This window comes from Sturnira hondurensis, unplaced genomic scaffold (assembly GCF_014824575.4).
Source record: "Sturnira hondurensis isolate 20B ecotype Veracruz unplaced genomic scaffold, ASM1482457v3 Scaffold0007487, whole genome shotgun sequence".
Classification (NCBI taxonomy): Eukaryota; Metazoa; Chordata; class Mammalia; order Chiroptera; family Phyllostomidae; genus Sturnira; species Sturnira hondurensis.
This window is the reverse complement of record NW_028080118.1, coordinates 1937280-1957146: the sequence shown is the minus strand read 5'-3', so window position 1 is coordinate 1957146 and position 19867 is coordinate 1937280. Positions and strand designations below refer to the sequence as shown.

The 19867-nt window shown below is 37.7% G+C and overlaps 1 non-coding gene across 1 annotated transcript; it reads left to right on the top strand.

Annotated features, from left to right (window-relative positions):
- Window positions 1-857: 857 nt before the first annotated feature.
- Window positions 858-939, top strand: TRNAK-UUU (transfer RNA lysine (anticodon UUU)). The gene has a single exon. It is a non-coding gene; the product is annotated as a tRNA-Lys (tRNA).
- Window positions 940-19867: the final 18928 nt, after the last annotated feature.

Below are 19867 nucleotides of genomic sequence, written 5' to 3'. Positions count from 1 at the left end.
TGTAGTTCTGCATATAAGCCAGCAGTCTCTTGAATAAACTCGCCATTTGCCAGCCGGAAGCACTTGGACCTCTCCATTATTTTAATTAAGTTAAGTCCATCGCCTCACCTCGCGACCACCTTGCTGCCGCGGACGGCGGCAGAGTGGCGCCCGAAACAGGGACCCGAAGAAAGGGGGTCAGGGGGGACCAGCAGAGTCCTAATCGCGAGGATAGGGGAGCCCGAGAGGACCGCTGCTACAGGAAGCCCCGGGTAAGTTAAAAAATAAATAAAAAATAAAAAATAAAAGGTAGCAGGAAGCAGTATTGGAGAGTTTATAATTGTGGGAAGTTCCCATTCATCAGATCAGGGATTTTTTAAAAAAGTCCTCTGCTCCTTATTAAAGGGGCGAGGCATTACTACCTCTAAGAATCAAATACATTGTTTTGTAGATTTTATTCAACAAGTTTGCCCTTGGTTCCCGGAAGAAGGTACTATTAATATGGAAACTTGGAAAAAGGTAGGACAACGTATTTGTGAACACTACCGTGCTCACGGTCCAGAGAAAACTCCTGTTGATGCGTTTTCTTTGTGGACACTAGTAAGAGATTGTCTTAGAGGAGATTCTGAGCTTGAAAAATGGGAACGAGGGACTCGTGGCAGTTTGCCAGCCATTCATTCGGCAGAGGATCTTTCTCGCCCTCTGCCTCCAGTGCCAACTGCTCTGCCTCCTCCGACTTGGGAGGCGCGGTATGAAGAACCTAATCTTAAGGTGGCGACTGATCTTAAGGTGGCGACTGATTTTAAGGTGGCGACTGTTCAATAGGGGCCGCCAAACCCTGATGAAGCAGATTGGGGAGATCTAGCAGGTCAAGCGGAGCCCGGATAGCTCAGTTGGTAGAGCATCAGACTTTTAATCTGAGGGTTCAGGGTTCAAGTCCCTATGTCAAAAGTTTGTGCAACAAGCTATTCAACAAACTCGAGATCAGTTTCCTCTTGCATTAATCATCCATTACATGGATGACATTCTATTAGCTCATGAAAGCGAGTCTTATTTGTATTCAACTTTCCAGCATATACAACAAGCCTTATCCCAATCAGGATTGCAGATCGCTACTGATAAGGTACAAAATACCTATCCATTTTCTTACCTAGGGTATTCATTAAAACCCTCTTCCTTCTCTCCGCAGAAACTAACCATTGATACTTCTCAATTAAAAACTTTACATGATTTTCAAACCTTTCTAGGGGAACTCAATTGGATCCGCCCTTCACTTAAATTATCTACTGGTGACTTAAAACCCTTGTTTAATCTTCTTTTAGGAGACCCTAATCCCTCGTCTCCTAGATCCATGACTCCAGAAGCAAAGAAGGCTTTACAGTCTGTAGAAAATGCTTTATTAACAGCTCAACTCACATATTGTGATATTTCACGACCGTGGTCCTTGATTATTCTTCCTACTACCTTAACCCCAACAGGAGTTTTATATCAAGAAGGTGTATTGCAATGGATCCATGGATCGTCTACTCCAAAGAAAGTTTTGAGTCCCTATCCCTCTCTGGTAGCAGAACGCATCCAGCAAGGGCGCAAAATCTCTCTCCAAGTTTTAGGACATGATCCCACTGTTATTGTTATACCTTATACCGCTGAACAACTTAACTGGCTTCTTAACTTTAACGACATTTTTGCTCTTGCCTTTGAAGGTTTTGCTGGAACCATCTCTCATCATCTGCCCGCTGATAAAATTTTACAATTTGCCCATACTGCACGATTTATTTTTCCTAACATTGTCACTTCTGAACCTTTATCAACCTCCTTTACCCTATTCACAGATGGATCTTCTAATGGACGTGCTGTTCTACTTACTCCTACCAAGCCTCTCATCTGGACCACCCCTTATGTTTCAGCTCAAGAAGTGGAACTGTTTGCTGTCAGCCAAGCTCTTGCCCTATATAATCAACCATTTAATCTTTACACAGATAGCCAATATGTTGTTCGAGCTATGGCTGTTTTAGAAACTGTTCCTTTAATTCATACCTCTAATCATACGATTTCTCAGCTTTTCTCAGATATTCAACAACTTTTACAGAAACGACAGTTTCCCTGTTTCATTGGTCACATTCGAGGACATTCCTCCCTTCCTGGACCCCTTGCCCATGGTAATCAAACTGCAGATACTTTTACGCAAATTTTCCTTTCACAGGAGCAAAAGGCTACATCTTCTCATGCCCTGCATCATCAATCTGCTCGCTCTCTTCGTTATCAATTCCGTCTCACCCGAGAAGCTGCCCGTCAAATTGTTAAATCATGTTCTACGTGCGCTCAGCTTCTCCCCGTGCCTCATTATGGTATCAACCCTCGTGGTCTTAAACCCAATGATCTTTGGCAGATGGACGTTACCCACTGCCCAGCGTTTGGACGATTACGTTACTTACATGTCACCGTTGATACCTGTTCTCATTTTATCTGCGCTTCTCCTCTCACAGGTGAAAATGTACGCAATGTTATTACTCACCTTCTCTTTTGTTTTTCAATCCTTGGAGTTCCTAAGGTCTTGAAGACAGATAATGCCCCAGCGTATACTAGTAAAAGTTTCGCTTCTTTTTGTGCTTCATTTCAGATTTTACATAAAACAGGTATACCTCACAACCCACAAGGACAAGGTATCATTGAACGTACTCATCTTTCCCTCAAACATCAGTTCTCTAAATTAAAAGGGGGGAGATGGTATGATCCTCATTCTCCTAAACTGTTAGTGTCACATTCCTTATTTGTTCTTAACTTTTTGACTTTGGATGCAGAAGGATGCTCCGCGGCTGATCGGCATTGGGGGCCGCGTATGCGACATTACCCGTTGGTTTATTGGAGAGACCCCATAGATGGGTCTCGTCATGGACCTGACCCAGTTTTAGTTTGGGGCAGGGGGCATGTTTGTGTTTTTCCAACAGACGCAGAAGCCCCTCGTTGGCTTCCTGAACGTTGTGTCCGACATGCCCAGAAGCAAAACGAACCGGCTGCGGGGACGGCTAGCACGCTTGACGATGCAGCCTCGCCTCAGCCACCCGGAGCGAGCTCGGAGAAGACGCCAACGTCTGGCGATTTTGCTGAGCCTTTTGTGGATGCTGAGGATTCAAGTGAAGACTGAGGAATATTGGGCTTTTGTCCCTAATCCTCCAATGATGCATCCTGTGACCTGGAACGATAATGACTTTGTTCCTGTTTATGTTAACAATACTAAAGTTTTAGGACCTCCTTCTATAGGACATGTTATCCCAATATCTACGCTTTATAACTACACAGGATTATCTACTACTTTGCCCATCTGTTTTTCATTAGACAATAATAACTGCACTCTTATCTCTAGATATGCTGATTGGGATGGGAATTTCACTAACGGGACTCACTGGGGAGTGGACTTACTATACCTACGACGAAATGTCTCAACTACCATTGTAGGACCAGGAGATCCCCCACCTGATATCCCATTGTGCAAGCAGAAAACACCATCCCCAAGTCAATTGGGACCTGCTTGGAGAATGTGCCATCTCAACTATACCATCTGTGATCAAGGGCTTTGTGACTGGAGTGATTACCGCCCCACAACATTCAGACCAATGAACTTGCTGTATGGTATATGGACTAGAAATAACCGTACATTTCAAAATATGTTATGGAAAGCGGTTGCTGCCCTTCAATATGTCACTGTAGCTAAAAGAGATGTTCAATGGGTTCACCTTGGAGACCAGGACGCTATGAATGTTTCGGGGACTCAGAAAAATGTTTCAATTATTGCTTGCGTTCCAGATCCATATGCTTTTGTAGCCGGAAATGTTCAACTTATATATGATCAAAAGTATAACTTAAGCTGTCATAACTGCTTCCTAACCAATTGTTTAAACGCATCAATGAATGTTACATCATTTGCTGTTATTAAGCAACCTGCCTTCACCTTTCTACCTGTTAACCTTACCATCCCCTGGTTTAATGATCCAGGGTATGCTATTATTAAGGCTACTAACGATTTGATTTTAGCCCGATCAAAAAGATTTATAGGGACGCTTATTGCAGGAATTACCACCTTGATTGCCCTCATTGCGACGGCAACTACAGCTGCTGTTGCCCTAACTGAAAGTGTACAAACAGCAGACTTTGTTAACGAACTAGCACATAATGTCTCTGTTGCCTTCCAGACCCAGGAAGACTGGGACCGAAAAGTAGAACAGAAATTGAACGCCTTGTATGATACTGTTAGAATTGTTGGAGAAGAGTTAAAATCACTTGAGGTTCGATCTTCTTTAAGATGTCATTTCATGTTTTCCCATATATGTGTTACCCCTTTTCCCTATAATTCAACTAAGTTTCCATGGGAAAAGGTTCGCAACCATTTGTTAGGAATTTGGCACAATTGCAATTCATCCTTAGACCTTATTACGTTACATAAAGAGATTCAAGATTTGATAAATGCTCCTCCTTTAAACATAGATATTGCTCGAGATGCTCAGAATTTCTTGTCCGCTTTATCTAAGCAGTTTCCCTCTTTTGGACATGTTCTTTATAATTGGATAGGTTTTGGTATCCTCGTTATTTTGCTTTTGTTATGTATACCTTGCATCATTTGGTTTTTTATCAAACAAATCAGTGGCTTGTACGTAGACCTCAAAAGACATAAGCTGGACATGACGAGGAATGTGGAGCCGGTTTGATATATAAAATAAAGAAGGGGGAGATGTGGGGGCCCGCCAGGCCGCAGGGGATCACGGACAGAGCCCCCACTGTGAAAACGGTGGCGGGACTTGGTTTCTGGTCCCTGGAGCCGGCGGGTATCTTGACATCTTCCGGACCTTCTCCTTCTCAGCCTTGAAGGCAGGAACAAGGTCTTGGCATGTGCATCATGTTCCAGGAAAGAGATAATCTTGAGGACACTGTTATCTGTGGGCTAATGTTCTCAGGATGTGAGAACATCTTGCCCTCTTGATAGCCTTCGGTAATGTACAAACCTTTGTAAAACAGCATTGTTCTCGGGCCACTGTAGTTCTGCATATAAGCCAGCAGTCTCTTGAATAAACTCGCCATTTGCCAGCCGGAAGCACTTGGACCTCTCCATTATTTTAATTAAGTTAAGTCCATCGCCTCACCTCGCGACCACCTTGCTGCCGCGGGCGGCGGCAAAAGGTAGTTGTAGGACCAGATGAAAAAGGTCAAAGTATTAAGCTCCCCACCAAAAAACTCTCATGGGCATAGATAACAGTACTATAATTACCAGAGGGAAAGAGGGATGGGGAGACATAGAAGAGGGTATAGTGGGGAGACTTGGGTTGGTGAACACACAATACAAAATACAGATGTATCATAGGATTGTAAGCCTGAACCCTTTATAATTTTATTAACCAATGTCACCCCAATAAATTCAATAAAGAAGAGAAAAGATAAAAATAAATAAAAGCACTTAGAATTACTGATTAAAAAATACTGTATTGTATACTTAGAATCTGCTAAAAGATCAGTTCTGAACTGTTTTAGCATATACACACACAACCCAAACATAGCTATGAGAGATGATTGGTATTTTAATTAACCTACTGCAGTAATCATTTCATAATGGATATGTACATTAAATCATCACATCATACACCTTAGATATACACAGTTTTAATTGTCAATTATATCCATAAAGCCTGAAAAAATTTAAGACTAAAATATTGACCCAGGCTGAACCAATAAAAAATTACTACTTAGAGAAATTAAGGAAGACCTAAATAATTGGAGAGCTATACTATATTTGCAAATTGAATGTTTTAATATTGATAATAATGTCTGTTCTCTCTAATTTAATTTGTGGATTGAGAACAATCTCAATCAAAACCATAGCAGGCTTTTTAATAAAAAATGAATTACTAAATTTAAAATATAAAAAATAAAATAAAATATATATCAAAATGCAAAAGCCCTAAAATAGCCAAAATATTCTGTATAAAGAAGCACAAAATCATAGAATTTATACTACATGATTTTAACACTTAATACAAATATACAGTAATGGACAATGTAGGGGTTGACTGTGGGAGTTGGGGTAGATGGGGCAGGGAAGAGCAGTGGAAAAAAGTCAAGACAACTATAAATGAACAATAATAAAATGAAAAAAAAACCTACAGTAGAAATGAAAATATAGTGCTGTCAAAAAGACAAAGAAATTGAACATAATTATACTTACATAATCTATTCAAATTCAAAAAGTTATCCAAACACTTAAATAGAAAGTGGAAAGTCATTTCAATAAATGGTGCTGAAAGAACCAGATAACTATGTGAAAACAGTGAATGTTGACCTTCATCTCACACCATAAAAAAAGTAATTCAAAAGTGATCAGAGACCAAAACTAAAGTACTAATGTTCTCATAAAATATGTAGGTAAACACTTATGACACAAAGAACACTAACCACAAAAGAAAAATAAATAATAAATTTTAGTTTACTAAAAGACACAGTTAAAATATGTAGATAAGCCATGAACTGGAAGAAAGTTTTACCAAAAATACAAATTAGATAAGTAAATAGATAAATGGTAGACAGATAGATAGATGATAGACTACAGTAGGGAGACAGTGGGTGGAAATGATAAAAAGCTGATATCTTGAATATATAAGGAACCACTTAAACTCAATAAAAATACAAACAAGCAAAAAGATTTGAATAAATTGCTTGAATAAACACATCACCAACAGAAATATACCAATGGCCAATATGTATACAAAAAAGGTGTACATTATCATTGGTCGTAATGGAAATGCACATATAAACTATTCTTACCCTCCCCCTGTCTATTTTGCACCTGCCATTTATACTTATTCCCTGTACCTTTCCTCCCAACCTCCTACTCCCCTCTCCCTGCTGATAACCCTCCATGTGATGTCCATTTCTATGATTCTCTTCCTGTTCTAGTTGTTTGCTTAGTTTTTGCTTTTGTTTTTTAACTTTGGTTGTTGACAGTTATGATTTTGTTGTCATTTTACTGTTCATATTTTTTATCTTCTATGTCTTAGATGAGTCCCTTTAACATTTCATATAATAAGGGCTTGGTGATGATAAACTTCTTTAACTTGACCTTATCTGGGAAGCACTTTATCTGCTCTTCCATTCTAAGTGGTAGCTTTGCTGGATAGAGTCATCTTGGATGTAGGTCCTTGCCTCTTATGACTTTGAATACTTCTTTCCAGACCATTCTTGCCTGTAAGGCTTCTTTTGAGAAATCAGCTGATAGCCTTATGGAAACTCCTTTGTAGGTAACTGTCTCCTTTCCTCTTGCTGCTTTTAAGATTCTCTCTTTATCTTTAACCTTGGGTAACTTAATGATGATGTGCCTTACTTATTCCTCCTTGGGTCCAATTTCTTTGGGTCTCTGGGCTTCCTGCACTTCCTGGAAGTCTATTGCTTTGCCAGATTAGGGAAGTTCTCCTTTATTATTTGTTTAAATAAGGTTTCAGTTTCTTGCTGTTGTTCTTCTCCTTGGCACCCCTATGATTCAGATGTTGGAGTGTTTAAAGTTGTCCCAGAGGTTCCTAAGCCTCTCTTCATTTTTTTTGAATTCTTGTTTCTTCATTCTGTTCCGGTTCGATGTTTATTTCTTCCTTTTGTTCTGGACTGTTGATTTGAGTCCTGGGTCCCCTCCCTTCACTGTTAGTCCCCTGTATATTTTCCTTTATTTCACTTTGTATAGGCTTCATTTCTTTCTTCATTTGCAACCAAGCTCAATCAATTCTGTGAGCCTCCTTATTAGCAGTGTTTGGAACTGTGCATCAGATAGGTTGTCTATCTCCTCATCGCTTAGCTCTTTTTCTGGAGTTTTGATCTGTTCTTTCATTTGGGCCATATTTCTTTGTCTCAGTGCACTGATCTGGATGAATGCTTCTTTTTCTCCTTGGTTGTTAGAGTTCCATGCAGTTTGATTTCTGGCATTTCTGATTGTTTACATTTTTAAATTGGTTGTTATCCTTCTTTTGGCTGTGCAAGGAAGCAAAGTGTCTCCACCTAAGACTCCATTTTGGCTGGAACTCCACGTTTTTAAATTTGTATTGATTTTCTTGTGAACAGAATGTAGCTAGATTGTATTTCTGTCCATCTCTCTCTCTTTTAATTAGTGTATCCAAAGCATTTGTATCTCAGATAATCATAGGACTTAAATGTGTTATTTTATTATTTGTTTTGCATTTATTTCCTCTGTCTTGTTTTCTGGGGGTATTTGTCTTTATTTGTGGGCTGCTTAACCATTTTCTAGGATTCCAACATGTTTTATTTGTGGTGTCTTGGGATTTATTTCTCTTTGTAGTGTTCTTAGTTTGCTCCGGGTGGTACAATATTCACATGTGACTTATTGCAAACTACTAGGTGTCAAGTTTTTACCACTTCAGGTAAAATTTAAAAACCTCATTTCTACTTAAATTCATTTACTCTTCATACTTTTAAATATCATCATTATGAGTACCAAATGCTATTATAGCTTTTGCATCAATCATAACATATAATTTTTAAAAACTCATGAGGACAGTCTATTGTATTTACCCATATTTCTAAATTTTATTTTGTTCTTCCTTCCTGATGCTGTGTGATTACTTCTTTTATCATTTTCTTTCTGTTTAAATAATTTCCTTTAACCATTCTTTAAAGTTAGCTCTGCTAGCAACAAGTTTTTCTAGTTTTTCTTTATCTGTGAATGTCCACTTTCCCCCTTCAATCCTAAAGAATAGTTTCTCCAATACAAAACCTGCAGTTGAACATTCTTTCTATATAGTACTTGAAAAATGGTGTGCTTCTTACAGCCTCCATAATTTCAAATGAGAAATCTATTGGTGTTCCTCTACCAGTAATGTGTTATTTCTCTCTCACTCCTTTCAAGTTATTTCTGTCTTTATTTTTCAGAACTTTAATTATGGTGTACTCACACAACACCTGTATTTCCCTAATCATAGCACTTATCACACTACATCATTATTAGAAATACATTCATCCATATCTCCCACTAAATATTAAGCCAACACAGACCAATTCTGTCCTACTCATTGTGCTAGTCCTATTAACTTGCATAGTGTCTGACATATGTATTCTCAATATATAATTGAAAATGAATAAATAACTGAGACCTAAAGTAAATGCATTACTGGCTAGTAGGGTATGGCCTGAGAGATGAAAATTGGATATTAAATTCTCCCAATTTTCATGGAGTAGCTTTAGTCATTCTTCAGTATTCTGAAGTTGTAGGCAAATGCCCACAGCACCAACTGAGGCATAGTCATTTATATTCCTCAGACTGAGATTCACACTGAGGGCATAATTATTCCTCAGGCTTTCCACGAAGATCATGTCACCCTTCAATATGAACATAAAAGTTTTCCTAACTCAGGTTGAAATAACCTAGGCATAGCAGTCACAGAGACATCAGTTTTAATCTCAGCTCCAACACTTCCTAGTTGTGTGAGATTGAACAAGTCACTTAACTACTTAGATCTCAGATTTATTCATGCTTTAATATCTATCTCAAAGGAATGTAAAGAATCAAAAGTGAAACTCTATTCAAAAGGACATAGTGCACTATTCAGTATATAATATACACTCAATGCAGATTCCCACAATAATTTTTCAGGGAGAAAACATGAGTAAGACTTGGTCTCTCCCTTTGAGAAGTTCATATGTCAGTGGAAGTAAATCATTACAACTTAATATGAGAAAAAAGTTAATATGCAGAATTCTAGAGAATCACAAATGAGGTACTGATTTACTGACAAGAACACATGGAAGAAGAGGCATTTGAAATGGATGACAAAAGATGGGAAGATGTTAGCAGATAACTAAAAAAATTGGTCAGAAATTGAGGGGTAGGCATTCCAAGAAGTATGTCCAGAAACAAAGAGATATGCCAGAGCATGCCACATTTAAGGAAAGGTAAATGGTTTGATACTATTGGGTGTAGTAGGAGGTCAAGATGGAGAAGCAGAATAGCAGATGTTGCATGATAAATGATCTTGTATGCTTGACTAAAGGTTTTACGTAGGGAAAAACATAATTAAATTTGTGTTCTAGTATGTTATTTCTTGTAACTATATAGAAGACAAACTAGAGGAGAGAGCTACCAGAGGTATGGAAACAAGTTACTTTGGGATATATTATATTAATAGGGTATAAGTTACAGAGTCTGAATTAATGTGGTAACGAAAAGAATAGAGTAGAAAATAGGTTCAGGAGGTAGTAGAATGGAATTTGGTGACTGTGCTAGAATAGGATAAAGATCCCCCAAAGTGTGTATGTTCTAATCCCCAGAATCTGCAAATTTGTTATCTTAAATGGCACGAGAAAATTAAGGTTGCCAATGGAATAAGGTTTCAAATCAGTTGAATTTAAAATATGAAGATGATCCTGGGTTATCTGGGTAGGCCCAATATAATCACAAGGGACTTGAAAAGTAGAAGAGAAGGTCAGATAGTCAAAGTTAGAGAGATATGTGGCTATGGAAAATTGTCAGTTATGCAATGTATCAGTCATTGCTAGATTTGAAGACTGAAGGAGGCCACAAGCCAAGCAACATGGTCAACCTCTAGAAGCTGGAAAAGGCAAGGAAACTGATTCTTCCCTAGAGTTTTGAAAAAAAAACGTAGCCCCACCAAAAACTTGATTTTGACCCAGTAATGCTCATTTTGGACTTTTAACCTCCAGAACTATAAGGTAGTAAGTTTGTGTTGTTTTTAACCACTTCGTGTTGATTTGTTACAGTAGCAATGAAAAATTAATAGAGTGACCAACTAATTTTGAGTGTAAGGAAAAGAAAGGGACTGAAGATCAATTCTGAGTTTCTGAAGATGTCACTATCAATCAAAATAGAAAATACAAGGTAATAAGGGTTGGAAAAGAGAATATATAAATGTACTTGGCTTAGGATATATTAATAAGTACTTATATAATACTCAGGAATATTTGTCTAGAGGGTAACTGATGGCATGAATCAAGATCACAGAAAAGAGAAATAGCTGGAGGCACATATAGGGTATTGCCATTATATAAATAATATAAGAAATCAGAGGGTTATTAAAGACACAGAGAAAGAGAAGATTGAGTGGGAAGAGAACCAGTGATAGAATACTGATGAACACAATATTTAACTTAGAGGTGTGAAGAGGTTCAGTTATAAGAAGATAGTTTCATTTTTAGTTTTCTGAGGAAATTCCATACTGTTTTCCACAGAGGCTGCACCAGTCTGCATCTTACCAACAGTGCACTAGGGTATCCTTTTCTCCACATCCTCTCCATCACTTGTTGTTTATTGATTTTTTTTATTATCAACATTCTTACTGGTGTGAAGTGGTGTCTCATTGTGGTTTTAATTGCATCTCTTTGATGGCTAGTGAAGCTGAGCATCTTTTCATATGTCTCTGGGCTCTCTGTGTGTCCTCCTTGGAAAAGTGTGTATTGAAGAAAACTAAAAATGGAACTGCCTTTTGGCCCAACAATTCCACTGCTGGGATTGTATCCTAAGAACCCTAAAACACCAATCCCAAAGAACCTATGCACCCCAATGTTCATAGCAGCACAATTTACAATAGCCAAGAGTTGGAAGCAACCTAGGTGCCCGTCAGTAAATGAATGGATCAAAAAACTATGGTACATATACACAATGGAATTTTATGCTGCAGAAAGAAAGAAGGAGCTCCTACCTTTNATAAATTAAAATAAGGGCTGAATCTTGTTAATCTATACTTCAGCATAAACCGGGTAAATCTTGATTAGTTTAAGTTAATCAGGTTAATTCCATTCCTCTTGGTTTTTAATTAACTTAGGGATAGTAATCAAATTACACAATTTTTAGTCTTTAGATTTGAAAGAATATTGAGAGTTTCTGGAAAAATTTTACTTTGTCTTTACAAAGAAATGAAAGGAAGAGACATTTTCTCTTCCTGCTCTTGGGCTGTGTTTTATAAAGCTGTAGTGTTTAGAGCAGCTACAGCCGTCTTGCAACTTTGTGGAGAGTAGTGTCAAGGCCAAAGCCAATGTGTTGAGAGTGGCCACCTGAAAGAAGAAAAGAACCATTAAAGGTTCTCGACTACAGTTGTCTTCATTCCCCGCCAACCACGCTCCCATTCCCCCCGCCTTAATTTTTGTACACGTGTTCTTTATATTTGTTCCTGTGAATCCTTCCCCTTTCCCCCTGAAATTACCTCCCCTCTCCCCTCTCATCCCTGTCATACTGTTCTGTATTTCAGTGCCCTTGGTTATATTTTGCTTGCTTGTTTGTTTTGTTGATTAGGTTCCTGTTAAAGGTAAGATCATATGGTATTTGTCTTTCACCGCCTGGCTTATTTCACTCAGCATAATGCTTTCCAGTTCCATCCATGATGTTGTAAAGGGTAGGAGCTCCTTCTTCCTTTCTGCAGCATAGAATTCCATTGTGTAAATGTACCATAATTTTTTGATCCATTCATTTACTGATGGGCACCTAGGTTGCTTCCAGCTCTTGGCTATTGTAAATTGTGCTGCTATGAACATTGGTGTGCATAGGTTCTTTTGGATTGGTGTTTCAGGGTTCTTAGAATATACCCCTAACAGTGGAATTGCTGGGTCAAAAGGCATATTCATTTTTAGTTTTCTTAGAAAATTCCGCTGGGAGAACTGGACAGCTACATGCAAAAAAATGAAATTCGAGCACCAACTTACACCGTACACCAAAATTAATTCAAGGTGGATAAAAGACTTAAATATAAGCCATGACAACATTAAAATCCTAGAGGAGAACATTGGCAGAAAAATCTCAGATATTTCACACAGCAACATTTTTACTGATATGTCCCCTAGGGCAAGGGCCATAAAGGAAAGAATAAACAAATGGGATCTCATCAAAATAAAAGGCTTCTACATGGCTAAAGAAAACAGTATTAAAATAAAAAGAAATCCAACTGTCTGGGAAAGCATATTTGCCAATGATACCTCAGAAAAAGGTTTAATCTCCAAAATATACAAAGAACTCACATGACTCCCCTCTAAGAAGACAAGCAACCCAATTAAAAAATGGGCAAAGGACTTGAACAGACACTTCTCCAAGGAGGACATACAGAGGATCCAGAGAGACATGAAAAGATGCTCAATATCACTTGCTATCGGAGAGATGCAAATTGAAACCACAATGAGATACCACTTTACACCAGTCAGAATGGCCATCATAAACAAAGCAACAAACAACAAATGTTGGAGAGGTGGTGATCTCACCTTTAAGTGGGACCTAATCAACAAAACAAACAAGCAAGCAAAATACAACCAGAGACATTGAAATTAAGAACAAACCGACAGTAACCAGAGGGGAGGTGGGAGGGGATAACGGGGTCGGGGGAGGAAGGGTTTTCAGGAACAGCTATAAAGGACACGTGGACAAAACTAAGGGGGGTGGAATCAGAGGAGGAAGGTGGGGATGGCTGGGGTGGTGGGGAGTAGAGGTGGGTAAATGCACACAGCTATACTTGAACACAACAATCAAGTAATTTAAAAAATAAAATCTAATATTCAGCAAAGCAAAAAAAAGAAGATAAAGAAAGAAGATAGGCAAGAATCAGGAGTGAAACAGAAACATAAATTAGAGTGTTTCAAAAGGAAGTGAGCAAGGGATCCAAAGGTTGCAGAGAAATCTGATAACAGAATGGACTGAAAAACAGCCATAGCTAGTAAAAAAATAAAAACTGTGATCCTAAGACCCAAACTATGAATAGTGACAGTTTGAATCCATCTGCTCACCTAATGTTCCACAAAATGCTTAAAGTTTAATCCCAGCAATGAAACAGCTAGATTTTGGACTGGCATATACACAGGAATTTATATATCTGATTATTGAAGGGAAGATTACATGTGATATGTCAGATTTTATAATAAACTTCAATCAATTTCACTTGAATAAAGTCCTAAGCAAAATTTATAAATTATCCCTTAACTATATTACTTTTACACATGCCTTTTGCTTAGAAAATATATCAGATAGATATATTGCAGATTAACCTGATGTAATAATTTATATTTACTTATTGTAATCAAATGAATTTCCCTCCTATTTATTTTTTCCATTGGGCCCAACTTATATTTGCACATTCTATACTCACAGCTTGGTCATCACACTGAATCGGTATACTAAAATCTAACATATTTTTTACATCAGGTAAACAAAAAAATTACCAGTTTAGTTAGGTAAGCCCAAGCCACCAACTTAATAAAGACATGTGGAGAAAGTAATTTTCCCACTGCTCCTGGATTAGCACAGCACACAGAATTGAATAAAAAACAAAATTTAAAAGAACAATGATTCACCTCATTTGTATAACATTTCCTAGTAAATTCAGTCCTGTATTCCCAGGATCACAACTTGTGATTAAAGTTCTCAGTTATAAAAAAAAGGTACAGAGTAATGCACAATAACTTAAATATTAAAAATAAAGCATTTAAGGCTTAATTGTATTAATTCTGGGAGCAACACATTTATATAGCAGCTGGTTTATCCACATGGAGAAAAACAGATAAAGTCAAAGACAACAATTAAAAGCTCTCCCATAATGGGGAGAATAATGCATATATTGAACACTATGGGGAAAAGATTCGAGTTAAAATTTCTAGTGTATATAATTAAATCAAAAATATATTTGTGGTTATAGCCCCACAACAAAAAATAAAAATAAAATTTTGTCTAAAATAACCACATTTGGGGCAGCTTCTAATTAATAGGGTTTTAAAGAGGTATGACAACTGTGAAAACAATAGTACTGAAAATATTCAGATGTACACGGTACCAACCAAAAAAAAAAACTTTAATATTTATTGCAAATGTACTTCATGAAATCAGTTCAGGGAAGATATATCTGAAGCAATTATTCAGAGTGTTTCACAGGAAAGAATAGTTAAGAGATATGGAGAGTGAAATCATATGGTATTTGTCTTTCTCTGAGTGGTTTATTTCACTTAACATGATGTTCTCCAAATCAGGGAAGGGGAATATGAGGGGACTAAATGGTAATGGAGAAAAAATACATTAAAGATTAAATGTTTAAAAAGAGACATGGAGAACAAAATGAGCACTTCTAATATTTATCTAATACTACTTCCAGAAGGAGAAAAAGAAAGAATGGGGAACATAATTAAAAAGCTATTTGACAATAGTTCAATGTTTTCCATAAAGTATAAATACTATAAATCCTCATATTCAAAATGCCAAATCTCAAGTAGCATACATTAAAATAGAGCCAAATCTATACACATTTTAGTGAAACTGAAGGACACGTAAGTCAAGGAGGTCTTAAAAGCAACCAGAAAAAGAGACATAATATACAAAAGAAAAAAATTTAGCATGTCAGTTGACTTTACAGCAAAAATATAAGCTAAAAGGCAATTGAAGAAATTCTTTAATGATGCAGAGTAAAGTTATCTAAAATAGGTTGATTTGAATAATGGCCACAAATTTGTATCCCTCTTTGTATCAGCGCCCTCTGGTAGTGCCCTCCCACACTGATTCTGTATATGAGACAGGATTCAGCAAAGGAGTAGGAGCAAACTCGATATAAGCAGAGAATTGTTAAAGAACTTACATGTTTCTTTCTTCTCTCTCTGCCTCTAAGATCAACAACATTCTTCGTGAGAAGATGACTGATGTGGACTGACACAGAATGACATCAAGCAGAGCCTGTCACCCTAGCCAAGGCTATCCTAGATCAGCCAACAACCACCCAATCACAAGACATTTGTGAGTCAAAAAGAAAATTAACCAAACAGGCTCAGCCAAGATATTCCAAACTCTGTAAGTGACTGAACAATAACAAATGGCTATTTATTAGACCATATGTTCGCAAGTGATGTTAAGCACCGTCATCGTGTCAAGACAACTGATACAGAAATTGGTATCAGAGTGGTATATTGGTGCTGTTTTAAAAACTTAAAATAAGGAGCTGACAGTGAAAACGGCAGAGTTACAGTCTCTGAAAATCATCTCCTACAAAAAAGCAACAAAAATGTTGACAACATTATCAAAATCAATGTTATCACAACTATGAAAATTAACCAAAAGCAATTCAGGGAGCACTTATTGAGGAAAAACAACTAAATCATGTAACAGTAAGTTTGGTTGTATTACAACTTTCTCTATTTCTACCACCTCTGCTCCAATTCCATGATCCATGAAAAATAATAGTCAATAATCACAATGAAAACCAGCAGCTTAGCAGTCACTTGAGAAGACAGAACAGACCTAGAGACCTGTTAGGGATTGAAAGTTTATATGCCTCCGTAATTCATATGTTGAAATCTAATATACCTGCTTGGCTGCATTTGGACATAGAACCTTTAAAAAGGTAATTAAGGTTAAATGAGGTCATAAGGATGAGGCCCTGATCCAATAGGACTGGTGTCCTTATAAAAAGACACATCAAAGAGTTTACTCTGTCTCATTCTCCAAAGTCAGACAGAGGAAGGTCATGTAAGGGAACAGCTAGAAAGTGGCCACATGTGAGCCAGGAAGAGAATCATCACCAGCACTCAAATTTACAGCCCCTTGATCATGAACTTCAAGCCTCCAAAACCGTGAGAAAATATATTTCTATTGATTAAGGTACTAGTCTACAGTGTTTCATTATGGCAGCCTTTGCAAACTAATACAAGATCCTTCAAAGGCTCTTATCAGAGAATTTTCCTTATTTGGCATCTGATATTTCCATGTAAGACTTCACTCCAAGGATGTCTTTCTTTGACCAGACTTGAGATCACCGAGAGAAAACATCCTTTTCCCTAAGGGTGTCTTTAAAACACCTTTTGGAGAATGTAATGAAATCTATGACACTTCTTCCAGCAAAAATACATATAACACATATGCATACATGTATAGTTTACCTACTAACGCAGAATATGCATCTATGCTTTTACTATAGAAGGATGAGTAGAATTTTTTTTTAGGCAGACTAGAAGAGGAACAGAGTCCAAACAGAGGAAACCATGTATGCAAAAGCCTGCAGACATAAAAAAAAAAAGCCTGCACATTACTGGAGTGGAGTGATACTGTAACATAATTTAATGTGATTAGAACAATATCTGGAAAGAGAATCAGGCATGGCACAAGATGAAAATAGAAGATAAGAAGATAAACAGGGACAAAGCATCAAGTATCTCATATGTCATTCATGCATTTTGTTTATTCAGACACTAGACTATAATTGATAGAGATCACACTTGGCATGCCAATCCTCTCTCTTAACCATTTAAAAACTATAACTGGAACAGCAGGTGCCCAAAGGAATACTAATTGTTATTCTATGAGTGTGGAGTTTCACTGGCATTCACTGAGGGTATTGGGTGGGTGGACAGTACTCACATCTCAAGCTTTACAGATTTCTGAAAGAAAAAAAAACAAGGTTAGAATGAGACCAAAATCATGTGAATATCAATTATTTTACTCCTTAACCTACAGCAGAATATCAGTCTTTGATAACTTGCAAAGGTTCTCCACACTGACAACAAATTGGTTAAGCAGGATAACTTTCAAACAACATTCTATGCTTCAGATCCACCCCAGACCAATTAAAATAGAATATGTGGGATGGAGCCTGGACATCTAAATTTTTGAAAGCTCTCCAAGTAACTTTAATTTGCAACTGGAATTGAGAACCACTATGTTAAGAAAAATGCCCCACAAATGGAAACTCCTACCTGCTAATCTAACCTTTATTTCATGACAGAGGTTTTGTGCAGCATTATAAGGTTTAAACATAAATTTTAAAAACATTTTAAAATTCTATGCTGGACTATTTGATTTCCCTTGCTAAGCTACCAGGATTTCACCCCCAGGGACCATGGGGTTGGTGAAGGGAGTCTGACACAGTGGGCTTGGGGTCGATGTCAGGACCTGCAGGTGGCCGGCCAATCTGTGCTGGCAATGTTCAGAGTGGGATCTTTCACCTTTTAGATTCTCATCTCCTGAGCATGCTGCCTGAGGCTATTGTTCTCTTTATGTCTTGCAGATCTGTCCTGCGAAAAGGCTACATGAATCAACAGTTTTTGCTAAGCATCTTGTGATTAATTGCATGGCCTTTCAGTTGGACAGTTTCTGAGGACAAGATTTTTTGCTGTTTTGGCTCAGGAAGCCATGGGGATTAGTTGTGCAAAAATAGTTAACATCACCCCAGCTAATAAGGCATCCACTGCCTTGAACAAAATATACAGCATCCAGTATTTTAATTTAGTTATGTCTAAAATTATATAGCTTGGCAATCAATTATTTCTTATATTCTTCACTGTTTGGTCCTGAACATAGAACTGCAAGAAGAAGGTCATACAGTGATTTATATAACACAAATTTATAGACCTTACTATGTATCAAGAGCTGTGCTAAGTGATACAATTAGAAAACAACATGTATCTGCACTCAAGGTGCTCTCATTCGACTAAAATGGCACAATAGCTTCACATTGAGTCATAAAGGTTCCATAATAAAGATGTATAAAAGAAGTGAAGTCAGGGGATAGTGAGATCACATACAGCTGAGAGAGATTAGATCCAAGTCTTTAGTGGACATAAACATCAGGATAGAAAGTTCAGAGGAAACTCTCTAAACAAAGGGGAGCCATGTTTATATGAAAATGACAAGGTCTGAGGTGCAGGAAGATTAAAGCCTAACTGCAATATATAGAATGGATTAAAGATTGGCAAGACAAGAGATAGGGTGAGTCAGAGGTTTTATCAGATGGTTAAAGTAAGAGGTAATGGTGACTTGAGCAAGGGAGTTGCAAATAAGGATTGAAAGGAAGAGACAGATGCTAGAGTCACTGCAGGGATAAAGTATCATAAAGTTAGCATGCATTTACAAGTTGAGACTTCTAAACAGATTGTAGGACTGTTAGCATTCACCTCTCCATCATTCAACAAACCTTTATAAAATAATATATACATCAAGAACTATGCTATATTCACTGCTGGAGGTGCTGCAATGAATATAGCAATGAGTGGTCCTGGCCTTCACATGGCTTCATGTACTGGGAGAAACAGATAATAAGAAAAAGACACAACTAATAGTTATAAGTGCTGTGAAGGAAGTTTGGGGGATGCTAAAAGAGAACCACAGGCAGTAGTGATGACTGGGGTGATGGGCAGAACTACTTTCTATTGGGCATTAAGTGAATACCTCTCCAAGGAAACAGTACTTCAGAGGAGATCTGAAGGAGGTATCAGAAAGAACAAGCACAAAAGAAGAGAAATCTAACGCAAAGGCTCTGAAACAGGACAATCAGTACATTTTGATGTTTCAGTAAGAAGGAGAGCTGCCAGTGTGTTAAACAATGCTGAGAAGTTGAGTAACAAGAAAATGATCAATTGAACATTGGTTTTAGTAGCACAGGTGCTATTGTTCACCTTGATGAAAGCAGTCCCAGTTGAATGCTGGAAAAACAAATCCAAGTGAACTGAAAAGTGAGTGAGAATAATGAGCGAGGGGGATACAATGTGTTCATGAGAGAAAAGAGACAATGGGGTAGCTGGACTGGGATGTCAAAAGGGATAAATTGCAGTTTGTTAAACTGATATAAGAATGTAGGTCCCATCTGTAGACTGAGGTGATAGAGAGATCGATGCACATGAAAAAAGAAAACATGGAGAGGGGATGATGCCTTCTAGCACCTCTGTTTCCCTCTCTTCTTGCATCTGAGTTGGATAAGTGACTCAAAGCTGATTCTTCTCAAAGTTGGGCTCTCCTTGAAGTAAGATAAAGGAACAGAAAGACATAGTGGAAGGCATGGGGGAGTAAGGATATTGAGCACCACAGAGGAAGAGAAGGGTGCAGGAAAGCTGAGATCCTGCTCACTGAACTAAATATTGCCTAGTATCTAGAGTAGCTTCGAGGTAG